General features: G+C 51.5%; 1 protein-coding gene and 1 non-coding gene across 2 annotated transcripts in view; one reads left to right on the top strand and one right to left on the bottom strand.

Annotated features, from left to right (window-relative positions):
- The window catches only part of KAZN (kazrin, periplakin interacting protein), a 204,437-nt gene that overhangs the window by 142,358 nt on the left and 37,153 nt on the right, over window positions 1-24,926 (bottom strand). The window lies entirely within an intron of this gene.
- On the top strand, window positions 24,064-24,175 carry LOC123034757. The gene has a single exon (XR_006416833.1). It is a non-coding gene; the product is annotated as a U6 spliceosomal RNA (small nuclear RNA).

The raw sequence follows: 24,926 nt of genomic DNA, 5'->3' as shown, positions 1-24,926 counted from the left end.
TCGCAAGATCAAAGCAGGCAGATGGAGCAAAAGGGGTAGAAAGTAGAACCATGGACAGCTCCAAGGGCTTCCTGCTGGTGAGAACACGCGAGGAGAACCATAGGAGGTTATTGTCTCAGCAGGGCGCAAAAGACAAGAGAAATGTCAGGTAGGCTGGCAAAACCTGCAGGGCAGCCAATTTCTCCCGCCTGGATTTTGCTCCCTGAGGCTTTTGTGAAGCTGGGCTGATGGAGGCTCTGCCAAGGGCTCATCCTCTAAGCCAGGGTGATGCGGGGGCTATATTTTCTGGTCGGCGGCGGTGGGGGGGAATGATCAAGCCCTGCTCTCCTCCCCCAGTGAAGTAGCCTTTCCCTCTTCCTCATTTTATGTTGCATCCCAGAAAGGTCAAAGGCATTCCTGAGGGTCACGGCATTTCCAGAATTCGCACTTCCAGCCAGTTTTTCCAAGCAATCGCCTGCCTTTTGTTTCTTCCAGACAAAGGTCTGATGTCAGATTTCTGAGTAATGCACTGCACCCATGACAGCAAATGAATAAATAACACCTTCCTAAATAAATTAACAACAACGAAGGAGCAGTTGCGGACAACCCAACAGGGAGGCCTGCCTGGCTCTCAGAGATCCTTGCGGACTGACCTGGAACACCCCAAAGAAATCACCTGTCACATCCAGAAGAGCCGCAGCTCAGGGAAGGAGCCCTGACAGAAGTGCAAATGAGCACGGATGAACGGCTCATGCATTAGCAATGGCGCACTCAGCTCTCCGCTGCTCCCACCGAGTGGCCATTTCAGCAGCACCATGCGGAGACCGGGAATCATGGCGCTGCCGTGGCCACGGCTTCCCCCATCAGGGACAGCAAAAGGGGCAACAAGGCCCCAGCCCGCCAAGAATCAATGCCACTTTGAATTCATCTTGCAGCGCGGTGAACCGCCACAGTGCTTAAGGCAGCGGGTTATTAATGGGCCTTGCCAACTTGTATGAGCAATAGCATGTGTCCCCTGTGTGTCTTTTTCCTTCTTTCATCTACGGCTCCACAACGGCAGCCGACGGAGGTCATCTGCGTCGCTCGTACCTGTGATCAGCAATGCCTTTTCCTCCAAACACACGATCACGTAACCCGATGAAAGAGCGCACCAAGAATTCGGGATTGCACGCACACGGTAAAGGGGAAATGGGCGTCCGATTCGCGGGATGCTGCATGGAAGAGACGGTGTTCTTGCCAGAGTGTTCGGTGCTTGGCAAATCTCGGGGAAAGGAAGGGAGACTCCAAGGGGAAGGGGCACTGTTCAGTGCGAGAGAACTCTCTTCCCTGCCAAAGCTCTCAGATTCAATTTGGGGGAATTTCTAGGTAGAGCAGGGAAAGTTGAGCCAAGTCTGTGCAAATCTGTTGTGCAAAATATCAAGCTGGAGAATCTCGGTCTCAGGCACCCCTTGCACCCCAGTTTGGAACTGCCGAGCACCTCAAAAGCCAAGCGCAAGCTCTTCAGAGGTCTGAGGCAGGGATGTGAGAGGAATCCACAGGCGAGCTGAACTCCCCAGTTGAATTCCCCACACTCAGCTCCCTGGACTCTGGTCTGCTTCGTCGTGGCCCCAGGTCCGAGCCGCTGGCGAGTGCATCCGGGGCTTGTGCAGCGCTTGCCAGAATCAAACCCACACGCCGCAGAGGCAGCATCCCTTCCGCAGCCCCTGCAGCTGTCCAAATGGCACCAGGCTCCGTGCCGAGCAAGCCCCGTGTGATGGCACCGTCCCTCTTCCCATGCCACATGTCACCCGGGTGCAAGAAGGCTGGTCGAGCAGGGCTTGCCACGCGTGGCGCTCCACACAGCTGCGAGCAGCGTCCGTCTTCCACGCCAGCCGCCTGTGCTGCTGCACCCAAGGCGGAAGATCGCCGTTCACGCAACCTACTTTCTGTGAGCCTTCATGGATCCCCCTTGGCTTGGCTCACTCTTCTCGACTGGGCCGCGCACGAGAGGAAGTCCGTGAAATGCACGAGGGACAGGCTCCGCGAGGGTCCATCCCGGCCCTGTTTGAGCTCGCAGCAGGCTCAGCCCGCTCCTCCCGCAGCCTCACAGCCCCTTCCCTTCCGACGCCAAAGCAGGCAAGCTGGAGGCCTTGGAACCAGCCGTGAGATACCACCCTTTCTGCAACCCTCACCCAGCATGATGGGAGCCATGAAAGAAGGGGGTGGGTGGGGAACCCCTGCACCTCACGCAGGTGTGAGGAATGGATAGCTGGGGTGGCCAGGCCTCCACTGGGCTCCCAGTCTCATGGGGAGCAGGTGGGACCCCAAATGGCAGAGCCCTGCTCTGCCAGGTGTATTGTGCAGAAAAGCAGCGTGTGTCAGCGGACCTTATTTTGCACCCGGATGTCGTGTGTTTGTATGGCGGGGGGATGGGCAGGGGGCAGGATTTGATGATCGCCTGTGAAAACTTTATGGCGAGCTCGCTGGTCTTTGAAAACAACTCTGCGGCACTGTATATTTAAGCAAAACAGCCAAGCGACCGAGGGCTCAGCATTTTGTGTGACAAGCAGTTTATTACCCAGACAGGTTAGCTTAGGATAGATGTATGTGAAGCTACTAAGTCACAACCTGAGGTTTTCCCGACACCTCATTATCTCAAACATTCAGCTGAGCTCTGCGGAAAGAGGGCACAATTCATCTCTGTCCTGCTTTTGCCAACTCAGAATTTTCTATAAAACGAACCTGACTGTATCTTTCTGCAGCTGATGGCCACTGGAGCTTACAGGAATTACAGCACCATTAGCGCAAAGCAGCACTGTTTGGGGAGGTGGGAGAGACTGCAGGCACCACAGCGATCAGGCATTTGGGGAACGGGCTTGCTACTTCAGTCAAATGCACTGACGTGGGTCACAGAAGGGGCCCAGGGACATGCAGGTGGGTGGACCTTGGTCATAAATGATGGACAGGGGTATAGCTGGTGTCAGATCTTGGGCCAGGGCTATGAAAATAGATTCCATGTGAGTTGTGTAGGGCAGCCAGGGCTCCTGGGGATAAAACAACAACACCTTTTTATTAGCAGGGATTCTGCCCCCCCCCCCCCAAAAAAAAATGATCCCTGCTGATCTGAGCTGAAATCCTCTCATCGTAGCTGCAGGAGAAAAGAGCTGCTTCCAGCAACGATATCATTGCAAGTTGTGGGGCAGGCCAAGCAAGTGATGTTTGCAGTACCCGGATTCTCCAGACATTAATTTGAATCGCAACTCTTCTCATTTTTGGAATGCGTTTTCATGTCACTCAAACAGGAAAAGTGTACACTCCAAATGAGAAAAATGGATCTCGTTTATGAGCGCAGCAAAAGGCACACTTTCTGTTCATACAGGTGTGCGTAACATTAAAATGTATGATTATGGAAATGCCGCCTTATTCTGGACATGAACAAATGTTGGAGAATTCACAAGCCGCGCTGGAAAAACTTGAATTCCTGCTTGCACTTGTATTCAGGACTGCAAGCAGGACATGTTTGCGTGATTTGCAAAGGTTACAAATTTTGCGCATTTCCGTGTTGCTTGGACTTGAACCTGCAATTTAGATCCCACCTTTCTAAATTGGAAAACAGATTTTGCTTTCTAAAGGGAAAACAAAGGAAAGGTGGCAGTTAACAATCAAAACCAGATGAACAAAATATGATTCAGAGCAAACATAAGAACAAACAAATTAAAAGCACAGTTCCAATCGAACAATAAAAAGTAAGCGCCCAGCTAATTAAAACCAACCCACTTTTGCGCGTGAAAATGGAAAATGCGGCACAGATTTGTGGAGCCGTGTTGAGGGCTTTGTCTTTGCACCCTGCACAGCCACTCCAAGGGCCCCTGGGATACCAGGCAGATCCCTGACCTTCTCGCGGCTCAGTGAAAAAGCAGCCCTTCCTAACGCAATCAAGAGATGCGCCTCCTTTGGCAAAAGTAAAGGGTTCCGGGCGAGGGGCAGAAGAGCCTTCCCTCCCCCAGCATCTGTTGCCAGGCTGAATAAGCACTACCATTATCAGGTCACATTTATACCCTACCTTGCTTCCTCTTGCAAGGAATCCAAGGCGGCTTACAAGTTTCTCCTTGCATCCTCACAACAACCCTGTGAGGTAGGCTGGGCTGAGAGTCTGTGACTGGTCCCATGGCTGCAGGGGGACTCGAACCCGGATCTCCCAGGTGCCCAACCCAACAGTCCTATCACTGAACCCACTGGATGCAGAAATACGATGACCCCTTCCTACAGTCACACGAGTCCCACCCATGCCATTCTAGCATTCCTTGCCCTTCTGTCCTGCATCCCTGAAAAAAATAAATACATTTTTCAGCTGCAGCAGGCAAGTCCTTGCACCACAAAAACTCCCGAAGCCTGGAGTTTGGATCAGCTACACACACTGAACACTCATTTATTTACAACCAGCAAATCATAACAACAGCAGCAAAATCCACCATCAATCCATAAAGTGTAATAAAACTCCACAAGTATCATTATACGATATGAAACATTAAAGCAATTAAAAATATTAAAGCCATTAATGCTATGGAAGAGTCGGGAGTAACATTAATCATCGGGGCAACAGATTCAAGGTTATATGCCTGCTTAAAAAAAGTTTAAGCTGGTATAGCACTAGCTGGGTTCAGACAATAACCCACACTGAAGGAGGCCACAGATGGACTGGGCTCAGGCAACACAACCACTCATGTTCAAGGGTTGAGCATGGGTGGATTGTGCTCTGTTGTTCAACCATGGGCTGTCGCAGGAAGGTGGGTTCTTGTGTGGGCTGAACTCCGCTGCACTAACAAGCTACTGCTGTTAACCACAAGCATCCCATACTTCACAACCCAGCTGAAAACTGCAGGTTCTCTGTATGGGTTCCTAACTGGCCACGGTTTGACAGCATGGCAGGTGCTCCAGACAACAACTCAGTTCAATGACACCCCAGAATAAACTGTAGACTGTGGGTCATCGTGTTTTCTGAACCCAGCCAATAGCAGGAGGGCTGGTGGATCTAGCAAAAGCTCTCCACACACGGGGGACCCCAACACGGAAGGTGTTTTTCCTGAAGGCCTCGCATTGAGTGGCGGCATCCAGAGAAGAGCTTCCAAAGATATTAACTATCAGGCCGGAACATACGGAATCACAGAATCATAGAAGAGTTGGAAGGGCCAGAAGGCCATCGAGGCCACCCCCCTGCTGTTGCAGGACACCAAGTCACACCATCCCACTCGGGTGGCTGCCCAGGTTCTTTTGAACATCTCTCATGTGGGAGCGCCCCCCACCTCTCCAGGCAGCTGGTTCTACTGCCGTATTGCTCTGGGAGTGAGGAAGCTCTTCCTGATGTCCAGCCTGAATGTGGGTTGCCAGAGCTTGAACTGATTATTCTGTGTCCTGCACTCTGGCAATAGTGAGAAGAGATCCTTGTGACAGCCTTTGAGGGACTTAAAGGGGGATATCATGCCCCCCCCCCCCCCGTCTTCTCTTCTCAAGGCCGAACATGCCCAGTTCCCTCAGTCTCTCCTCACAGGGCAGTGTTTCCACACCCTGGAAGATGGGCTCCTCCTGGTTGGCTGGTCCTAATCCACTCAGAACTGCACAGGTAAGCACCAACACTTTGAATCAGGCCTCAAAACTGGCTGGAGAACAGTGCAGGTAACACGGCAGAGGAATCATATGTTCAAAAGAGCCGGTCCAGGAAGCGAATTTGCTCTGGTGGCAAGTTCTGGACCATCTTTGGAGGGAGCCCCACATAAAATGCGTCACAACAGTCCAGGCAGGAAATTAGCAGTGCATGGATACCTGCAGTCAGGTATATGCAATAGTTCATTTAGCATCACATGTTTTGTCTGCTAGCAGGAGCAGCTAAGAGTTGCAAGGCAGTAAAACAGTACCTCCTAACCAGGTGAAAACCTCGTAGAAGATGCAACATTTCAGAAGATGCAACATTTCATCTGCTATTTGATCAGGCAGTTTGGCTCTCAAGGACAACTGAGGACTAGAAACTTTTTTTTTAAAGCCAATATTTTCAAACTAGACTAGGAAACCAACAATACTATCTGTACTTAAAAGACTGCAGAGAAGTCACATAGTTTAAACTTCAACTAATACTTAGACAAGTGTGTTGCCATTTTTGAAAAGGTCGTGCAGTTGTGTGATGCTGAATTCTTGACTTTCCCCTGCGCCATTTGGAAGCTTTGGGATGTGGGTGGTTATTAATGGCCCATTAGTTCTTTCTCAGCCTTAAAACTGTTGCTACGCTCTGCGACAGTGGAATACATGCAAAATGGAGTGTGTGGTGGAAGTCGGGGGTAGGAGATGAAATGCTTTGCATGTTTTAGCCTGCAACTGGAAAACATTAATCTGCAAAAATATAATGCAGCTCTTGTGCTGAAGCTAAACAAGGAGGAAAGGATTTCCCTGATCTTTTTCCTTCTTGTCCTGTGGATTCACTCTCCATGTCTCCCACATTTAGCTTGAAGCGATTCTGAAATTTATATTGGAACTGGAGCATGCATACTTTATCACAACTTTCTGTTTCATTGGCCTCTTTCCTTACTCTGCTGACTGGTGAAGACATCTGCCTTGATAAAACACTGCAAAAAAGCAACCTGTCTTTGGCTGCTTTGGGATTCTCTTGGTGAGAAGTTTGCCGACATCATGCAAAAATTGCTCACAATATTTTCAATGCAATTGTACATACAATCTCCATCACCGCTGGCTTTTTGCAGTGTTTTATTCATGTATACCTGCGCATTGTGCAGACGGAGAAGGCAAGCCAAAAATACAAGCAGAAACTGAAAGCTACAGTGGATGGACCGTGTGCAACACTCAGCCCAAACTTTGGAAATGAAAATGGTAGGACTAGAACAATAAGGGATTTCTGATTCTGAGTTCCACTTTGGAAACACAACTCAGAAATCCGGGGCAGATTTGGATGAGCAGAACTGCAGAAATGCTGAGCAGGTTTGACCCAGTCAGCTGTCCGAATGGGCATGAACTGGAGAGAAGGAAGGACCAGCAACCTCCATACACAGGTATTACGAAAGGACAATAGTGATCCATCCATCTTCTTGAAAGAGCCACTAACTTAATTCTCCCTGGATGCAAAGGGAAGCTCCGCTGAGCAAATGGTATTCGATTGATTAGTGTGCACTAAGGTGAGAGCATGGGATCCCATCCATGAAATCAGACGTGAGGAATCAATACGCACGCAACGGTCACAATGCCTAACCGAAATCATTCTTTTAAAAAATTACTCTCCTGGGATTATCCCCCATCTTAACCTTTCTTCCATGGCACCAGGACACTCTCCCTCCTGCAAACATGTCCTCTGCCTTTTAGTCTTCCTAGATCTGTCTGTCTGTCTCTCTTTCTCCCCCTCTCTCTTGTTCTCCCTCCTCCCATCCTCAAATCAAGCAACACACAAACACATTCAATGACAGGACAATTGGAAGCAAAAAAAAAAAAAAAAAGTGAATCAGAAGCAGACGGATAACAAAGGAGCAAACCTTGTTCCTCCATCGCGGTCTGCAGCCTCACACTTCAGAGGTTGATGATAAACAGTTCAGACAATGAAGCCATCTGTTCCCGGGGACGAATCGAGCGACAATGAAGACAAGCTCGAACATGGAAAGCAGAGAGGGAAGAGGGCCTTTCTCCCTGCAGGCAGGAGGATGGGGCTCTGACAGGCAGCTCATTGGTTACCTGTCAGGCCTCCCCTGGGTTGCTGGAAAGCGCCCACCAGGCCAGACTCGGAGCGAGCAGAAGAGGGCACCGGGGTGCCGGGGAAGGAAAGCCGCTCGGCATGGCAGAAGTTGAGCACCTCTGCAACCCAGACAGCACTTGAGGAGCGGGTTGTGCCATCGATCTGGCAAAAACAGCACCGAGCAGATGCTTCTGACAAGAAGGACGCCTCCTCCACAGACGTTCGCTTCGCTTCTACGTTCCCTGACGTGTGTGTGAAAACCGATTTCTGGCTAGCTTGCCCGTGCAACAGGCTTTGCCGGCGAACCGCACGTGAGCGATCTGTGGAATTGGTGGCACTTGTATCCCACCATCTTTCTGTGGAACTTGAAGTGGGCTTACGGGGGGTCTCTCAGGCAGGCATTGACCAGATGCCGACTGGTGGCTGCATCGTGGCACCTCCAGCCCAGAACCTGGGACTCTCGTTGTCTGTTGGGGAGGCTGCTGCAAGAGTTTTCTGGGACTTGTTGGAGGGACTGTTTCCTTTGGTGCAAGGTGGCAAGATCCGTATGTCTCTGGAATGGGAGAGTCCCTGAGAGTGAACTCTCAGGAACTCTCAGCCCCAAACAGCAGCCCCAAGCAAGAATTTATGTCCTGCATTACAGAACCATAGAACAAGAGGAATACCCTAAAGGAAGCTTGAGGGATCTGGGCTCCGTGGATTCCAATACGGACTGAACTGGTCCGCATCTCTCAGCCTCATGGGGAAGTCACAACTGCGTCGCATCACAGCTCACATTTCTGCATCCCTTGCAGCTCAGTCCTTGACAGTGACCTCAAAAGCCAAACCCACACTGAAGCTGGGCCCAGGGCACGCTCTTCCCAGACTGTAACCTTTTGAGTTTTTGTGCACTTCCTCAGCATGTATTGTTTGTGCAATTTCAGAAAGGCACAACTTTTCCTCTCCACAATTAAGGTCAGTTTGCCCACTTTTCACAGTATGCATTTTTTACGCACCTTTCCAAACATAAACATTTGCAGACACATTTCTTTTTTATGCAAACCCCACTACAAACTTAAGAAGTTTTGACCACGGATCACATCCAAGCCCATGTTCAGCTCTGGGGACAAACTCTATACATTCTGGTCCAAAATGAACTGAACTTCTCATACCTTCCTATTCAAAATGAATTTAGACACGCATATTTTGAGAGAAACATAAAAAATGCGTGCATTAAATGTTTTACAAGCTTTTTAATGCACTTTTCATTTTATTTCAAAAAGTGAACACGTGCAGAAGTGACACAAACAGGGGAAAATGGGTTTTCCTCTCCCTGGTCTGTAAACACAAATTCTCACGATGCTACCCACTGACTGGAGGCAAACTGGCTTTGTGTTAGCCTGGTTGCTACGTAACTGATATGTTGACATCATGAGCTGATTTGGGGAGGGATGGACCAAACTGTTGAGGTTTGCTTCAAAAGTAGAATACCAGGCAATAACATAGCAATACAACCCATCCCCGTTAGGAACATCCAAGTTAAGAACAACCCCTACTTATGAATGAAGACCCACCTTGTCATTCAGAGGCAAGTGGGTGCCCGTGGGCGCCCGTGGGCAGCGAGCAACAGGCGGAGAGAAGAGGAGGCAGGGAGGGAGGGAAGGAAGGAAGGGAGAAAGGAGGGAAAGGGAAGGAAGGAGGGCAGAAGCAGCACTGATAAGCAGCAAAGCTGGAACTAGATAGCAACTCCAGTGATAACCCCCTAACCAGGCAGCAATTTCAAACCCTGACTCTCTGGAACACGGTCCAAGACCAGTCCTATCTCCATCATCATCATCCAGTTAATGTTAGCCTTAATGTTAGCTCAAGAGGTGTTAACCTTTAATAATCTTTTAACTATTTTTTCTCTTTCTGTTTTAAGAACTGTACTGTATACCTTCACCGATACATACAGATTCTCTCTCTCTTCAGTATGTGTAGTTACTTTATTATCACTGTATTATTGTCATTGTTAAGATACTGTACTGTGCTCGAGGTGTTTTAGTGTACATGGAAGTGTTTCTTAAGCGATTTAAATGCTTTTTATATACGTGATCTGACTTGCATACAAATTAGGATGAGCTCAGGGACGGAACTCGCTCGTAACCCGGGGACTGGGCGCCTCCCCTCTGTGTTCTGCCCACACACTTAGTGCTTTGCCTACAAGCTACATACCCACTGGCATTGCTCAGGTTTTTTAAAATAATAAATACGCTCCAGCTGCATTCTGTGGGTTGCCAGGTGACTTGCATTGTTTTCTGCTCATTAATAAATCAGGTTTCACGCAGAAGCCTTCCTACTCATTTGCACAAATCTGCAGATGTGCAATTCTGCATTTTCAAAAAATGCGCAACTCACCCTTTTTCCATGCCCTGCCCTGCAGAACGCTTAAGTCTAGGGGAAATGCTGATTTTCAGTCAGGGCTTTTTGTATTATTCTGTGCCTAAAGTTTTGCAAAACTGCATCAAGTTAAAAAAACAAACACAAGCCCATGCAGTCCGTGTGACCTGAGACAAGCCAGTCACTGAGAAACTTGCAGGTCGTGTTCATCAAAATCTGAGCTCCTCTGAATCCACCCCAGATTTCTTCCAGATCCTTACCTGGGATCGTGCCTCGTGGCCCCACCTTGTCTGACCAGCACTGCACGTGCAACGGTGTGTCATCGAGGAGCGGTGCAGCAGCAGGACTTCTCGGTGGTGGCCCCTGCCCCTGGAACGCCCTCCCGTGCATCATGGAAAGACAGCCACCTTGCAGGCATCGCCCACTCCCACAGAAGAGCTAAGCAGACGTTTCTGTTCGAGGCGGAAGCAGCCCACAGAAGTGACAACTGTATATTTGTATGCCTGACGCACAAGCTAGAAATATTTGCTGTCCCTTCTCTGCCCATCCGCTCCTTCACTTCGACACAATTCCTGGTTGCAGGTGGCAGGCAGGCGAGTGCTAAAATTCAGGCCGAGCTAAAGGTCCCAGACGGCAAAACGCCGCAGTTCTCCCACGACCTCCTTCAGGCACAGTGCAAACACATTTTCAACAGCTGCGCTGTGTGGCGTGGCGGGATGCATGCCGCGTGGCACCTTCGCATTCATGCACGCATGCATTTGGGCGCATGCGCACTGCAGGAAAGGCGCATTACTTGGCCACTCAGAGTTCTAACTTAACTGCCAGGAAACGGAGGAGAACTGGGGAGAGAACGTTTACAAGAGATCCCCCAGAAATCTGGTCTGTCAGTTGGCGGGACCAAGTTCCAGGCAGCAGGACGTGTCCTTGGTAGAGCCGATGCAGTCAGTGTGCACACAGGGAGCTTAAACTCCGCCGGCCTTTTGCGCTGCTGCATCACTGCCCAATTAATCAACCCCCCCACTCCTTCTCAAAACCACGGCGTCCCTTTCAATGAAATAAATGTCAGCCTGCTGCCCAAGGTTCCATTTTGATGGGATGCAGGATGCTAAGAGGAGCACAGGTGAAGAGCGGTGGGGTTAATGCATGCACCGCCTGTGACCTCCACAGACCACACGGTGGTCGATGCGGCAGACAAAGAGCGAGTGTGGATCCATGGAGACGTGAGGATGGTCCTGCCTCCAGGTCAGTCAATAGCGCCGTTTCCACGGCTTCTGGCCAAGGAGGGGCTGGAGGAGCAAAGCCGCTCTCTGAAGTGGCTGCGGCAGAACAAGCACGCACACGCGGAGCCAGATTTGAGGATCCAGGATGAAATTCACTACGTGGGCTAATTCAGCGACCTGTCTTCGAAAGCAGTGCTTCCTGATAAAGATGCGGCATACACCTGGAAAGAGGAAGAGCATGTGTGTGCTCGTGTGTGTATTTACACGTGTGCTTTTACAGGGGTGTGTGCGTGTGTGGTGGGGGGAGAGATGGGGGGGGGAGAGAGAATGTCGGCTTGGAAATTACGCTATCCCTGGCAAACAGCTCCCTGGAATGCTTCCCTTCCTGAAAACATTCTCCATCCCAGCCTTTCAGCAAGAGGAAAAGCCATGTAGGACATCCCTGACCAAAGTGTGTTCAGAAATTTCCTGGTCTTCTAAGAATTCTCCAGGCATTTCCCTCACAGACTGGCATGCTGATTTTCACAATGTTAGGGACTAGAAACTTGGGGGAGGTTGTTCTCACTGATGTTTCCAAAAGAACCTGTGGCTTGCAGGCAGCATCATTCCATGCACAAAGTCACACCTTGCACTCTTCACAGAATTGAAAGGGCTCCTAGCACCCTTCTACGCACACCGCTGCACTTTCCGCACAGCCGTCTCACAGCCTGTCGTCATTGATTCCGCAAGGGACTGTCCTTCGCAACTGGAAAGCCGAGATGGGGTGGAAAGGCAGCTTAGGGGGCTTGCAGGGGAGACACAACTCAAAGACAGCGTGCAGATGATTCAAATCTGTTCCTCAGCAGCTGTGTACTGCATGGGATCTTAGCATTCATACCCGATGCACTAATGACAAAATGTAGCTCTTGAGACAGGCAAATGCATCTGCGCCCAACCCGCCAGTTTCACACATATTCACCTTTAAGCCCGTGCTGCTGATATGCAATAATTTGTTTTCAAATGTACCCGAAATGGTGCATTATTTGTCCATGCTTTTCTTTCCTTAAAAAAATCATTTTTTCTACATGCTTCCAGCAAAACAGACCTTTTTGCTTGCATTTGGATATTTGTTTCCCCTTTGGACCTGAGAGATGAAATTTAGAGAAGGGCAGAAACTGCAGGACAATGGAAGTCTCTATTCCAGTGTTAATCTGGGAAGCCTGAATCGGGCTGGTTTGCCTAAAAATGCAGCCCAAACAAACATCCTGAGACATCCCAACCAAGCGTCCTCAGCTCAGGCAAATAATTCTGAAACTGAGCTAGCGATTGCCACTAATCACGTTTTAAGAAGGCATTCTGCAAGGACGCGAACGGGACAAAGGATGGCAGGGAATGGCCCGGGATGGGGAGGCAGGAAAATGGGAATCACCCTGGAACAGCAGGCGAATCCACAGTGCTGTCTGGAGGCTAGTGTAGCAAGACATACGTATTCTCCTCCTCCTCCTCCTCCTCCTCCTCCCTCCATTGATGAAGTCGGAACGAATAATGCTCGATCTTAGAAGAGCCAACGCACAAGAACTCAAACGGGTTGGAATGAGGGCTGTCGAGGGAGCCAGCGGCACATCTCTCCCGGGTGCGCTGCACGGGGCCCACCGAGCACCCATGGCTGCCATGCAGCGCTTCGCGTCTCCTCCACTGCGGCCTCCTCGCACGGGTGGAAGCGTCCGGCCTGCAGCATCCGTCGCTGCCTCTTCCGGCTGCTCTCTCGCTCGCACTGCTACAAAGCGGCCGACACACAGCGGCAGGCAACGAGGCGACATGAATGACGCCTGCTGCTGCTCTTGAAGCCCCCACAGCCCCGGCAGTAGCCTCTCCCCCCCGCCCCCCGAGCACTGCCGTGCCTCTGAGGGCGACGATGCAATCACAGGCGTCGCTGAACATCCATCTGCAACCGCCGGACACGCGACTTGTGCGTCTGCTGGTCCTCGGCTCTCGCCCTCGCCCCGGCTGCAGAAGGAAGCGAGCTACCTTGCTCCCAACACCCCCGCCGCCCCCTCGCTCTCCGGGCCACCCTCCTCACTGGCGAGGGACACGCTTGGCCATGCGGGTGTCCGTTGCATGCCCATGCAGGGAGCGCTGTTTCTCCTTTAAGCGCACGGACTGCAGGATGGCGCGCTATCCAGAATTTCTAGAGCTGCCCCCCTTCAGGGTCTGAGCCCGTTCCACTTGCCTGCATCCGGCAGCTAAATCTCCAAGCAGAGGCCAGGGCATCTTGCTCCTAACTCACGCGCGCCCAAGCACACGCTCACGCACGTCCCCGATGCTTCACACCCTGCACACCCTTGCTTTTAAACTAATGGCAGAACTTTCAGTGAGGCGATCCATTTTTCCTTTGCATTTCTTGGACACAAAGAACACCTCGGGCAAGTCCAGGACAGCATGGAAACATGAGAAATGGCACCTTCCGCCATCTGCAGCGGTGCTTGGAGACGCGCCGGAGCAGCAGAACTTGGAACGAGGACCAGAGCAGGCAGCTTTCTTCAGCTGCAACACAAGGGGCCATATGTGAGATTATTTCTGGTCTCAGCCAACTCGGAGGAAAACCCAGAGAAAAGGAAGGTGGGGAGACTCAGCCCCACAATATCACCTTCTGGAGCACTTACATTGCAAGCCAAGCAGCATCAGAGGTGGTGCTGGGTCTCTGGGCATTCCCCTCCAGCATTTGACTGACAAAGCTCCCAAAGGAGTGTGGACTTTGGAAACCGACCGTCTTCCACTAAGCCTGATGAGCCCAGTTTTCCCAGCATGGGCTGGCAGCGACAGCTCGGCAGAGTTTCAAGTATTCCCTTCTTTCCCAGCCCGACATGGAGATGGAACTTGGATGCAAAGCAGGTGCCTTCACTGAGCTATGGATGCTCCTGAGGAACACAAGAATCTGGTCGTACGAGTGAAATCCTTAGTCCAGTGCACATGTTGCTGCTTGAGGAGGTGTCTGAAAAGTTTCGGATGGGGGTCCTTCCCAGCTCTGCTGGGGGAGGCCAAGAACAGAACGCAGGGCTTCTGCTGCCCAAAATGGGTAGGGTTCGTCCTTTTAAGCAGGGATGGACAAACACAGGAATCTCAAACCTGTTGCCCCCCCCCCAAATTCTTCCTCAAAGCTCATTTCACTTCATTTGCATTCCCAAACAACAGTACTTTTGATGGAGAGCTAGGTAAGTTTACAAGTATAACTTTTCCCAGTTTAAAGACACTCTTGTAAAAATGCATGTTTTCCCAACTGAAAATGGGCATTTCCCCTCACTGCCGAACGCGCATTTTCCCACACGGATTTTGTGGAGAAACCAAAATCAGCACACATGTGCGCATTTACAAATGCGGGCTCGAGATTTTCCTGAGATTTGCATTTGGGGTTGTGACCAAGAATGAAATTCGCATATAGCCACACTTAAAAATAATGCAAGATCCCAGTCCTTGTGCCCTGGGTAAAAGTGTGATTTAAACAGGAATTTGGGAATTTGCTGTGCAGTGGGTTAGAAAAATTAACAAGAGGCTACTAAAGATTGCTAGTCCAGATATGTTACCTTCAGTATTAGACGGTGTCTCAATACTGGCTGTGGGAAAGAGGGGCTGGAAAATGCGATTGCCGGCCAGTCCGGTTTGTGTGCTTCCCACGGGACCCACCGGAGCATCTGGCTGGCCACGGTGGGAACAGCCGGTTGGACTCAGCAGGCCTTGGGCTGATCCAGCATGGCAGGCCTTATAGGCAAGACCAGTGTTGCCAACCCTGACTGGCAACCTCTCTTCAGAAGGTTTCAGAAGGAAGGTTTTCCTAGCCCTCTTTGGAGCCATGGCAGGATTGAACCTTGGACTTGGCCAGATTTCCAGCAGAAATTTAATCGCAATAATTGCTAACAGCATTTAGGGAGGGTTTTTGAACAATATTTTTTTCATGAGAGCGTGTGGTGAGTGTTGGATTGCAGACCCAGAAGAGGCAGGTTCTCGTCCCCACACAGCCATGAAGCCCAATCCCCCACTCTCTGCCTAGCCTACCTCACAGGGTTGTTGTTGGAAGGATAAAATGGAGTGGGACTGCGGAAGCCATGCTGGATTCCTTGCAAAACCTCCCCAGAGAGGTCCGCCTGGCGCCGTCGTTATTTGTTTTTCGGCACCAGGCGAAGACCTTTTTATTTAAGCGGCATTTTAATTGTTAATATTACTGGATTTTATCTGGCCAGGGCGGCTTATTTTATATTGGTATTTTTGTATTTTTAACTTAATGTTTATATTTTTTAATTTAATGTTATAATTATTTTTAAACTTATTGTTGTAAGCCGCTCCGAGGCTTCGGCGAATGGGGCAGCATAAAAATGGTTTAATAAATAAATAAATAAATAAATAAAAGGGCGAAAAGATGAGCTATTGCAATAGTGGGACGAAGTGTGACAAAGCGACTCACAACCCACGTCTCCTTGTGATTCTTACAACCATCCTGCGATGTTGATCAGCACCCTTTTCCACCCAGGGCAAGGTGTGTGGTTGAAGGGAAAAGGGCCATCCAGAGGCTTGGGGGTGGGGTGGGGAGCCACAACGAAGGGAAGGGACAGAATCACACGGCACAGCTCACTGCGCAAAAACTAGCAGCATGGTCCCCCAAACTGTAAACATTTTGTAAATTGTTGTGCTTATTGTCTCACGTGGCTGATTTGATTCTGTTTTGTTTTGAATGTTTGTGCTACGGTTTATATTGTGTTTTAATGTATCTGGTATTTCAGTGGTTGTAAACCACCCTGAGAGTCTTTTACAGCTCAGTGGCAGAATAGAAGTTATTCATCTTCTTCTTCTTCTTCATCATCATCATCTGTTCTGCTTCAGAAACGAGTTGGAACTACTTAGAACTGGAATTCCCAAAAGCACCCCTGAAAAAGTGAGGTGCTATTCAGAGAACTGCAATCCCACCTGTAACCAACACAACATCCTCCCCTTCTGGCTACACTTTAAGCATGTCTTTGTGCTCATAAGGACTAGAAACTTGGTTTCCTTATCATGCACGGCGGCCTTCTCAGGAAGGGTAACTCTTTCCCCAAATCCTATACTTAAAAAAAAAAGTTTTTTTTTTTTTAAGTATTGTTATTTGCTGTAAAGGCAAGAGAGCTCAGTGCTGTGAGACTGTTGGACTGGGAGCCCAGGAGATCCAGATTAGAGTCTCCAACTCAGCCATGAAGCTCACGGGTGACTCTGGGCCAGTAAGTCACTCTCAGCCTGGCCTACCTCACAGGGTTGTTGCTGCGAGGATTGAAGCGGGCTCCCTCCCCTTCAGCTCTTTACCAGAGGGAAAAAGCCAAGCTATAAATGCCATGTAACAATCAAACTTGGAACAAGACCACAGCCCCAGTTGGGCACTGAATTCACCAGCCAGTCCAGATTCCAGAGCAACTCTGTTTGCTCCAAGCAGCTGAAATATCCATGAAAATTCAATATTGCCAATGAAAGCTGCTTCCAAATTACCTTACCCGTGACACAGAATTAGAAAGAGAGACTAATAGCTCAGAATTAACCTCTAATATACTGCCACCAAGACATATTCGTATATCGACTCGTACTCCTTCCAGGTGTAATTTTAATGTTTTTGAATTAGAGGCTGAGATTGAGTGTGTGGAAACTATGCCAGCACAATCTATGGGGGATTTTTTTCCAGGAAGGGCATGTACCTGGAATGGGTGACGGGGACTAGGATGTGGCTAAGAGGTTTGGAACATCGGCAGGGTATCAGGAATTAAAGTCTCAGTATTTCGCATTGACTGGGATACTGAAACTAACATTCCTGTTCTGTTAATGAGCTTGGAGTAAAACGAAGCGCCCTCTGGCTAGATAATTAGCACAAAGAGAAAGCAGCCCCTGTGCAACACACACACGCACACAGGCATGTGTGGCCCAGGCAGTAAGATAGTGGACCCCAGCTGCCAGTCACGAATGCGTTCCAGAATCTTTTAAGCAGCTTCTGTTGGAAAGAGAATAGCTCCATGCATTCCCTGCTTGGGGCTGCACTGGATATCTGGGCTGAAGGCTCAGCCCTGGCAGACCTCCCCAAATCTACAGCGACCCCACAGGCGAGGCGACCGGGGCTCCTGCGTTCCGATGACCCAGCAAGCCCTGCCGGGGCTTGAATCGGAAAAACAGTTCTAAGCCTAAGCTGGTGGTTGCACGTGGATGTTGAAGAGCATGGGGGATAGAGCAGAGCCCCACAGCACCCCACGGCATAAACGCCATGGCATGGAGCAACCCCCTTCTGCATCGGCTGGTCAAGCAACGGCAATGCCGCCCTCCTACGCCGGCCCGGCCAGCCTATCCGGACGGGTATCCTGGCCAACGGTCTCGACAGCGGCTGAGGGGCTCAGGAGAGTCCGCAGGGGCGCACGCCTCCGGTCTTTCTCCCAGAGAAGGCCGCCCCGCAGGGTGACCGAAGCCATGCCCGAAGCCCGGCCACAATGGATCTAGGTAATCCGCTTCGTTCAAGAGAGCCTGGAACTGTTTGGCCTCCGCCCCCTTCAGCACCTCGCCAAGAAGGACGGGATGTTGGCCGCTGGCCTGCAATTATGATCCAACCTCCTGGTCCGGGTTCGGCTTCTGCAGGAAGGGCTTAATCACAGCCTCGCCTGGAGAGGCGAGCACCCGGCCCTCTCTCGAGGGGCAGGTCAAGCTCCCTTCCGTAGCCACTGCAGTGAGCCATCAGGGGCAAGGCCCGAGCACACAAGGGTGGACTGGACCTGGCCGAGCCCCTTGCCTCCATCTTCGGGCCTCACGAAATGCAGCACGCCCGATCAAACTGGGCCAGGCAGTGCTCTGGATGCCTCTGTCGGTGAAATGCCTGAACTGCGGCGCCCAATGAACGACGCATCTGAGCAACTTTATCTTCAAAGTGCTGAGCAAATTCATCACAGGAGCGACCGAGGGTCCACCGTTTCTTTCTCTGGGCCAGAATCGAATGGGCCACAAACCACTCCGAAAAGCTCCGCTGGAGCACTGAGAAGTTGCAGTGGGTGCCAGGGCTGGCCAGCTTCCGCTCAAGGGAAGAGGGCATTCGGGCGGGATCGAGCCCACTGCCCAAGACGTCTCTGCACACCACCAAGCGGCCTGGGTTGCAGCAGGAGCGTCAACCATGCCAGCTGGGAATTCTCCCGGAGCCCTCTGGAAACCAGTCGGCTCCATCAGCTTCTGGGGCGGACCACTTGAAAAGCGCCCCCATGCCCTTGCTGAGGGGAAAGGGAGCGGGGAGCCTACAAACCGTGCATGAGGTGGTCTGGCCCTGACCCGGGGTCATGTGGAAGGCCTCTTCGTGCCATCAACACAGGGAAGGCAAAGGAAAGCATGGAGGATGACCTTCTCCAAAGACCCCACGCCCCCTTCCTCCACTGCTGGGGCAAATGACACTTTCCGCTGCCTCTGTGCTGCATGCAAATTATTTATGTATTTAAAAACTTTTCTAGACCGTCCCTTACCGTGGTCTCGGGATGGTTTAACAGTACGACAATATAAAATAAAACACAGCGTCCTATTAAAATTTCCAAACAGCAACAAAACCCCTATTAAAATAATCGAATCTTGAAGCACTGGGGAAATGGAAAGGTTCTAGCCTGGTGCTGAAAAGAATAAAGTGACGGTGCCAGGCAAACCTCTCTGGGGAGCATGTTCCATGATCGGGGTGCCACCGCAGAGAAGGCCCTTCTCCGGGTAGCCACCCTCCGAATCTCCTTCAAGGAGGGCTCCCGGAGCTCTGCCCAGATCTTAAGGGGCGGGCAAGTTCTCACGGAAGGAGACAGGTCAAGTCTGGGAGTGTAGCCCATGTCCCTGGGCCCCATCACACCAACACTACAGAGAGACCTGTTCCCCCAGTTCAGTGCATAATTATAGAAATACTACTCTTTAATTCAATATAATCTGTCTCAAGTTGGGTGTTCACATGGGTGATCTCATGACAATGCTTGATTTGGGTTACACTTTTAATAACAGTGAACAGGGGTGCACCAAGACTCGCTACACCCCCAAAATCTCTGTACAACATCTATAGAAACAAAACTAGGCAAGCAGTACTGTCAAATCGAGGGAGAAATTCAGGTGCGGAACCTATTTTGAAAGCAATGCAAATGTTACCTCAGCCTTTATCTTGTCACTGCAGGTAAAATACCCTGAAACATCAATGGACAACAATATAGAAGCACTTCTCTGAAGAAGCTGGAAGTTGGATATTTGAAATCCTGTGGACTAGCACCTTTAACAGAAGACTTTGTGGCCTGAATCCTGCAACAATGCAAAATGCAGATCCGAAAGACCCTGGCCCATGGTACTGAATGCTGAACCGTGCCCATGACTGCATCTCAAAGATATGAGGTGTTCAAAGATAGGCTCGACATGCACATGGTGAGCATGTCTGAGTGGAGCTGGCTGGAGCCGGGGGTCAGACTAGATGGCCTGGGAGACCCCTTCTGACTCCCTCTGTTTCTATGTTTCTATCTCGAGGAGGAGTCAGGCTGACAGCAGTTTTGTTGCAAAGAGAAAGAAACAGTGGCTGGATGATGTATTTGATTTGGCGCTATATAATCTCCCATGGAAAGGAGCAAACCAGAAATCTAATTAGGTCATGCACCAGAAGATCTCAGAGAAACGCATTAGAACTGTGGTTTATCCCAGTGCATTGCAGCCTGCTCGTTGCAGCTCCACCATGTTTGGGGTTCCTGCTTTTGGCAAGGAAACTAACGTACATCTTGTTAAGAGCAGCGACAGTTTAATCTCTGGTGGGAGGGAGACTCACAACTGATGAAGAGGCTCAAAATAGCTCCCCACCCCTTCCCCAGTTTGAGACGGCGCAGGGAAAGGGGTGGTGATGGGAGGGATATCTTGGCGTTCTCTCCAGAAGACGGGTGCAATTTCCTTTACAGAATAAAACGTGGCACACGGAACCGCTTGGGGAGAGTTTATGTAATTACCTGACGCACGAGCTACCGTTAAATACACAAATAAGGACCCGGGACAAGGCAAGCGCAGAGCGCGTGGAGAACTCGGCACGCCGGCCAAATCAAGGGCTTGTGGGTGCCGTCCCAGGAGGGGGCGCTCCGAAGGCCTGACCCCGGAGAGAGCGAGCGAGCGAGCAGCTGCACTGCCCGGGGACTTCCACAGCTGACTGCCACAGGCCTTCACCGCCTGAGGCCCCGGGTTCAGCCAAGCGCCTGACCGTTCAAAAGCACCTTGGCAGAAGGCAAGGCATCGAGAAATCCTCACTTGGCAGGATCGGCACCAGAGCAAAAAGCACCGACGCTGCCATTTCATCTGACTCTAAGCTAGCACGCGAGCCTACCTTTCAGGGTTGTTGTGAGGACTTCTGAGGGGCAAGAATCTGACCTGACTGGCCAGAGTAGGGGCAGCAGCTCTGTGGTTGACCTCTCGGGACCATATTCCCATGAGGGTGATCGGTGGCAGGAGCCAGTTCCAGGGCAGAGAGGCCACCCAAGTGTGGGACCCAGCCCTCCTCCTCCTGCCTGGCTTCCCTCTGGCCGAGGCAGGGGGCAGAGAGGCCCCAAAGGACTCAGTGAAGAAGGCTGCCCCATAGCTGAAGGAGCCCGGGGCAACCTTTCAATCGAGCCGAGACAAGCTAGTTTCGTTCCTGCTGCATGTGCTCCGCAATCCCCTTTGGCCATGGGCGGAGCCTCAAATTCTGGTGCAAGCTGGCCGTGTGGTCCTCGGCCTGTTGGTGGGAGCCTTTAGATTTCCCAGCGCCTCGCAGCTGCTCACTCTTTGCAAAAGTGGCTGCACTTCATGATCTTTCTGGATGTTGCTTGTGAACTGCTTTGAGCATGGGTTTGCGTGGAAAAGCAGCATACAAATCACGTGAGTGTGGCGGCAGGCAAGGTTGGTGGGGGCCCAGCCCTTTCCTATTTTTTTCTGGTTTCACATTCTCTTTCTCTTGCTATGGCACCCCCTCCCTAATCCTTCTCTTCTCCACACTCTGCGTCTCCTGCTCTTTCAGATACTTTCTCCCGCTCCCTCTCTCACTGGACAAGCGGTCTGGCCACACACCTGAGCTGCTTCCAGAAGCCTTGGAAACTGGGCTGCAGGTGACTGGCACAGACGGACCGGCAAGGCGATCATGCCCTGTGGCCGGCAGGCTTCTTTTTCAGTATTCCCCCTGGAAAGGGACTCTCCGCCTGCTGGACAGCACGGCAACCCCACTTCTCAGTGGTTGCATTTGGCCCCCCGGCCCCTGGCCTGACCCCTCCCAAGAGCGTTCTCACTCAGGCTGCTGCTGTAGCTTCCAAGGCTGATTTTGAAAGGAACGGGTGCAACTCCAAGACACCAACACCTGCAGCCTCCGTGGCGAGGCCGGGAAAGGAGGCGGCTCCCTGCCGGCAACCGTCAGCAACCGTCTCCATGAAGACGCTGGAAGCGACACGAGGGCGCTGTCGTCCTCCAGTTCTGCACCAGGCCACGTGTAGCCTGTGCCCATTCTAGGCTCCACTGAGGCTCGTGGAGAAGCAGCACGAGCAAGGCGACCTGAAAGCAGCACCGTGGACAGCTCCGAGTGGGCCCTGCGGATGGAGCACTCTCCTCCAAGGCCCACGGGAGCCTGTTGTCTCAGCGAGGACCTGGGCGGCCGAAGCTTCGTGCCGGCTGTCGTGACTACAGCGTGGTTTGCTCTGTCCACCTGGAAGGGCCGGCTGGACTTCTAGGACAAGCTCTGCAGCTTGGGACATCTGTGAGGCTGGAAGATGGAGGTTCTGCTAGAGGGCTGCAGCAAGACACCGGGCAGTGTTCCCCGGCCAGGAATGCCCTGAAAACACACTGAGTGTCCTGCTCTTCTCTTGGGGAAGAGAACTGTGCTTTGCCCTTAGCAGACTCCTCTGCTACTCGGTGCAAGTCCCGGGGGGGGGGGGTAGGACCGCCTGCCATGTGACCATCAAACAAAAACTCACACTGCCTTTTGTGCGTGCCTGCTGGTATGGCCCTCACACACCTCTGGCCTTGCGCACTCCTCCATCCAGCAAAACCGGCAGGCGCCACCCAGCTTGGCACGGGCGCCTCTCTCTTGTTATGCCCTTTTGGGCAACGCTGTGCAAATAACACCTGAAATGTCAAGCAGGCCCTGCCGAGCGGCAACCCGGGCAGAGCCACAAACACCCGCTTCCTCTTATCACTGCTCTTGCAAATCCTCAGGTCCCCGCAGTCCCTAAATTGTGACAGCAGGCATTTGCTCGGGAGGAAACCTTTCAGGAACAGAAAGGGCAACTGTCCCCCACTGTCATCTCCCCCCCACATCTTTTCTCTCCCTGTCCTCTCCAGCACCCACTCCCTTTTCATCCAGAAGCGCAGCGATGTTAAGTGGTGAGCATTGTAGACAGAGCAAGGCAGCTGTTGCGAGCTGGGCAGGGAGTCGCTCTTGGTGATCAGATTCTGAAGGGGAGATGCTGCAGGAGAGGCGACGGGAGGGCAGGAGGATCCAAGGGGGCTGTGTGAGCCTCTGGGCCCCTTCAAGGGTGTTGCCCGCGGTTTCCTGGGTCCAAGAGAGCAGACATGACCTGGAAGAGGCAGAAGGGACCCGGGAGAAGAGGGAGAGCCGTCACCTCCTCTGGCCCCTGAGCCCATGACGAGGCATCGTGAGAGGAGAGCTTCCCTGGTAGAGGGCTGGGGTGGGTCTTGCTGGGTGGTTTTCTCCCAGGAGGATGAAGGACTGGGGGAGGGGGGTGGAGTTTCCAGTTTGAGGTCCACACTCGCTCTTTACATGAGCAGAGGCTTCTGTTCAGCCGGTTGGAAGGCTCTTGGAGTTGGCAGCACCTTGCGAGCAGTGAAGGGCCAAGAGAGGGCTACTTTGTGAAGGACAGTCTGGTGTCTCGGAGCCTCCGGCGAGAAAGGAAAAGCCGGGCTCCCGACAGCGAAAGAATGAGTGAGATTTGCGGGCCACAAAGCCAGAGGTGAGTTTTCGACATGATCCTGGGGAGCTTGTTTATCCTTCCATCGCACTTGACAAAAAGGAGCATTAAAGAAGCCCCTAGACTTGGCCCAGCCAGCCCTTCAAATAGGGGGCACTTTCTCAAGGAAAACTGTATCCTAGGAGACATGGACATCCTAATTATGGAGAAGCACTAATTGTGGTTGACCATCCTTTTTTTCTTGCTGGCTCAGTCACTCTTGGGTGTGAGCTGAAGCCTACAAAACATCATTTCAGAAGGCTACCAAATAACCACCATTATGAGGCATTGGCAATGCAGCAGGTCCATCGTCCACTTGACTCCACCTGTCCAGCTCAGAGCCCCTCACTGCCGTGGGTCCGTCCATGTCTGAACAAAGTCATTGATGCATTTTTATTTTTTAGGAGGTCTAAGGAAAAGTTTCTTCATCCATTAAACAAACAGTAAAAACAAAACTTCTCCCTCCCTCTCGCTTTGTTCTCTTATCTCAGCCAGGCACATATGGTCTCCAGTCTTGAGGAAATTAAAAGTTGTGTTCATTAAAAACAGAGAACTCTTTGCGCACGTTGCACCAAACTCTGTGTCCAGGCCTTTGTTCGGCATGCTTCCACCTTGATCTCCCAAGCGGACTAGACTGGCAACACCTTCTCCCTTGACTTGACACGGCAGAATGTTACATGACAGCACGGAAAACATGCATCAGTAAACGCGCTTTAAGCAGGTGGCTAAGTGGTGGGGTCCAGGGCTTGTCCACGTCATGCTTCCGGATATGTGAAGAACCCTGCCCAAAGGATGCATGAGAATTCCATTTCACTTGCATTTTGGTAAGAATATAGCAAACATTACATCTCTCTCCATAGCAAAGACTGTGCTCGCTTCGGCAGCACATATACGAAAATTGGAACGAGACAGAAAAGATTAGCATGGCCTCTGTGCGAGGACGGCATGCAAATTCAAGACAGAAATAGATCGATATATTTGCGGGTGGGGGGCGGGGGGGCTGATGCAGGAGAAACCAAGCCGGAGAAATCTGTACACTCAAGCAGGGAGATTCCAGCACCTTTCCAGGGTCGAATCCCTTCGCACAAAGCATGTCCCCCTCTATGCCAGGCTCATTTTCAACAGCTGCGCAGCTGGCAGAAGTGGGCTAGAGCGAAGGAACGGGGCTTAACAAGCCCAAAGGGAGGCATTGATTCAGCGGAGGTCCAAAGGGCGTTCGCTGCCAGGTCCTGCTGTGCCGAAGGCCATCGTATTCTTGCACAGGCCCCTGCACACCTTGGGGGTTTCCAGATGCGTTGGCCTACGACTCCCATCCGTGTTAGCCAGCGTGCCCCATGGAGGGGATGAGGGGAGCTGTGGGCAAGGCCAGGAGCAACTCTGAGCTGCTTCATCCAGGCTGCTGCAACCTTCTCTCTCAAGACCTGGGGGACAGGTGTGGGTGAAGAATCAGGCATCCAGGTGGGGCTCGGGACGGGGTCAAAGGAGTCGCCAGGGACCCAGGTGAGGCTCCCTGGAGCCTCAGACTTCTCCACCTGTGCTCACCACATGTTTTGGCCTTCCATCCGTAGCCAACCTATCCAACATGGCGAATGCTCAGGCATTCTGGAGCTATTGCATAAAACTTCAGAAAGGTTCCAGTTCGGAGGAGCTTCCCGTGAAGTGGGTTTTCTCACACAGCTTCCACTGACAAGCTTCCCCCACAGTCTCGGCTGGATGGGATCCCGGTACCAC

The sequence above is a fragment of the Varanus komodoensis genome, unplaced genomic scaffold, assembly GCF_004798865.1.
Source record: "Varanus komodoensis strain SLA01 unplaced genomic scaffold, ASM479886v1 scaffold71, whole genome shotgun sequence".
NCBI lineage: Eukaryota > Metazoa > Chordata > Lepidosauria > Squamata > Varanidae > Varanus > Varanus komodoensis.
The sequence above is the reverse complement of the archived record's forward strand: the minus strand, read 5'-3'. Positions and strand labels throughout refer to the sequence as shown.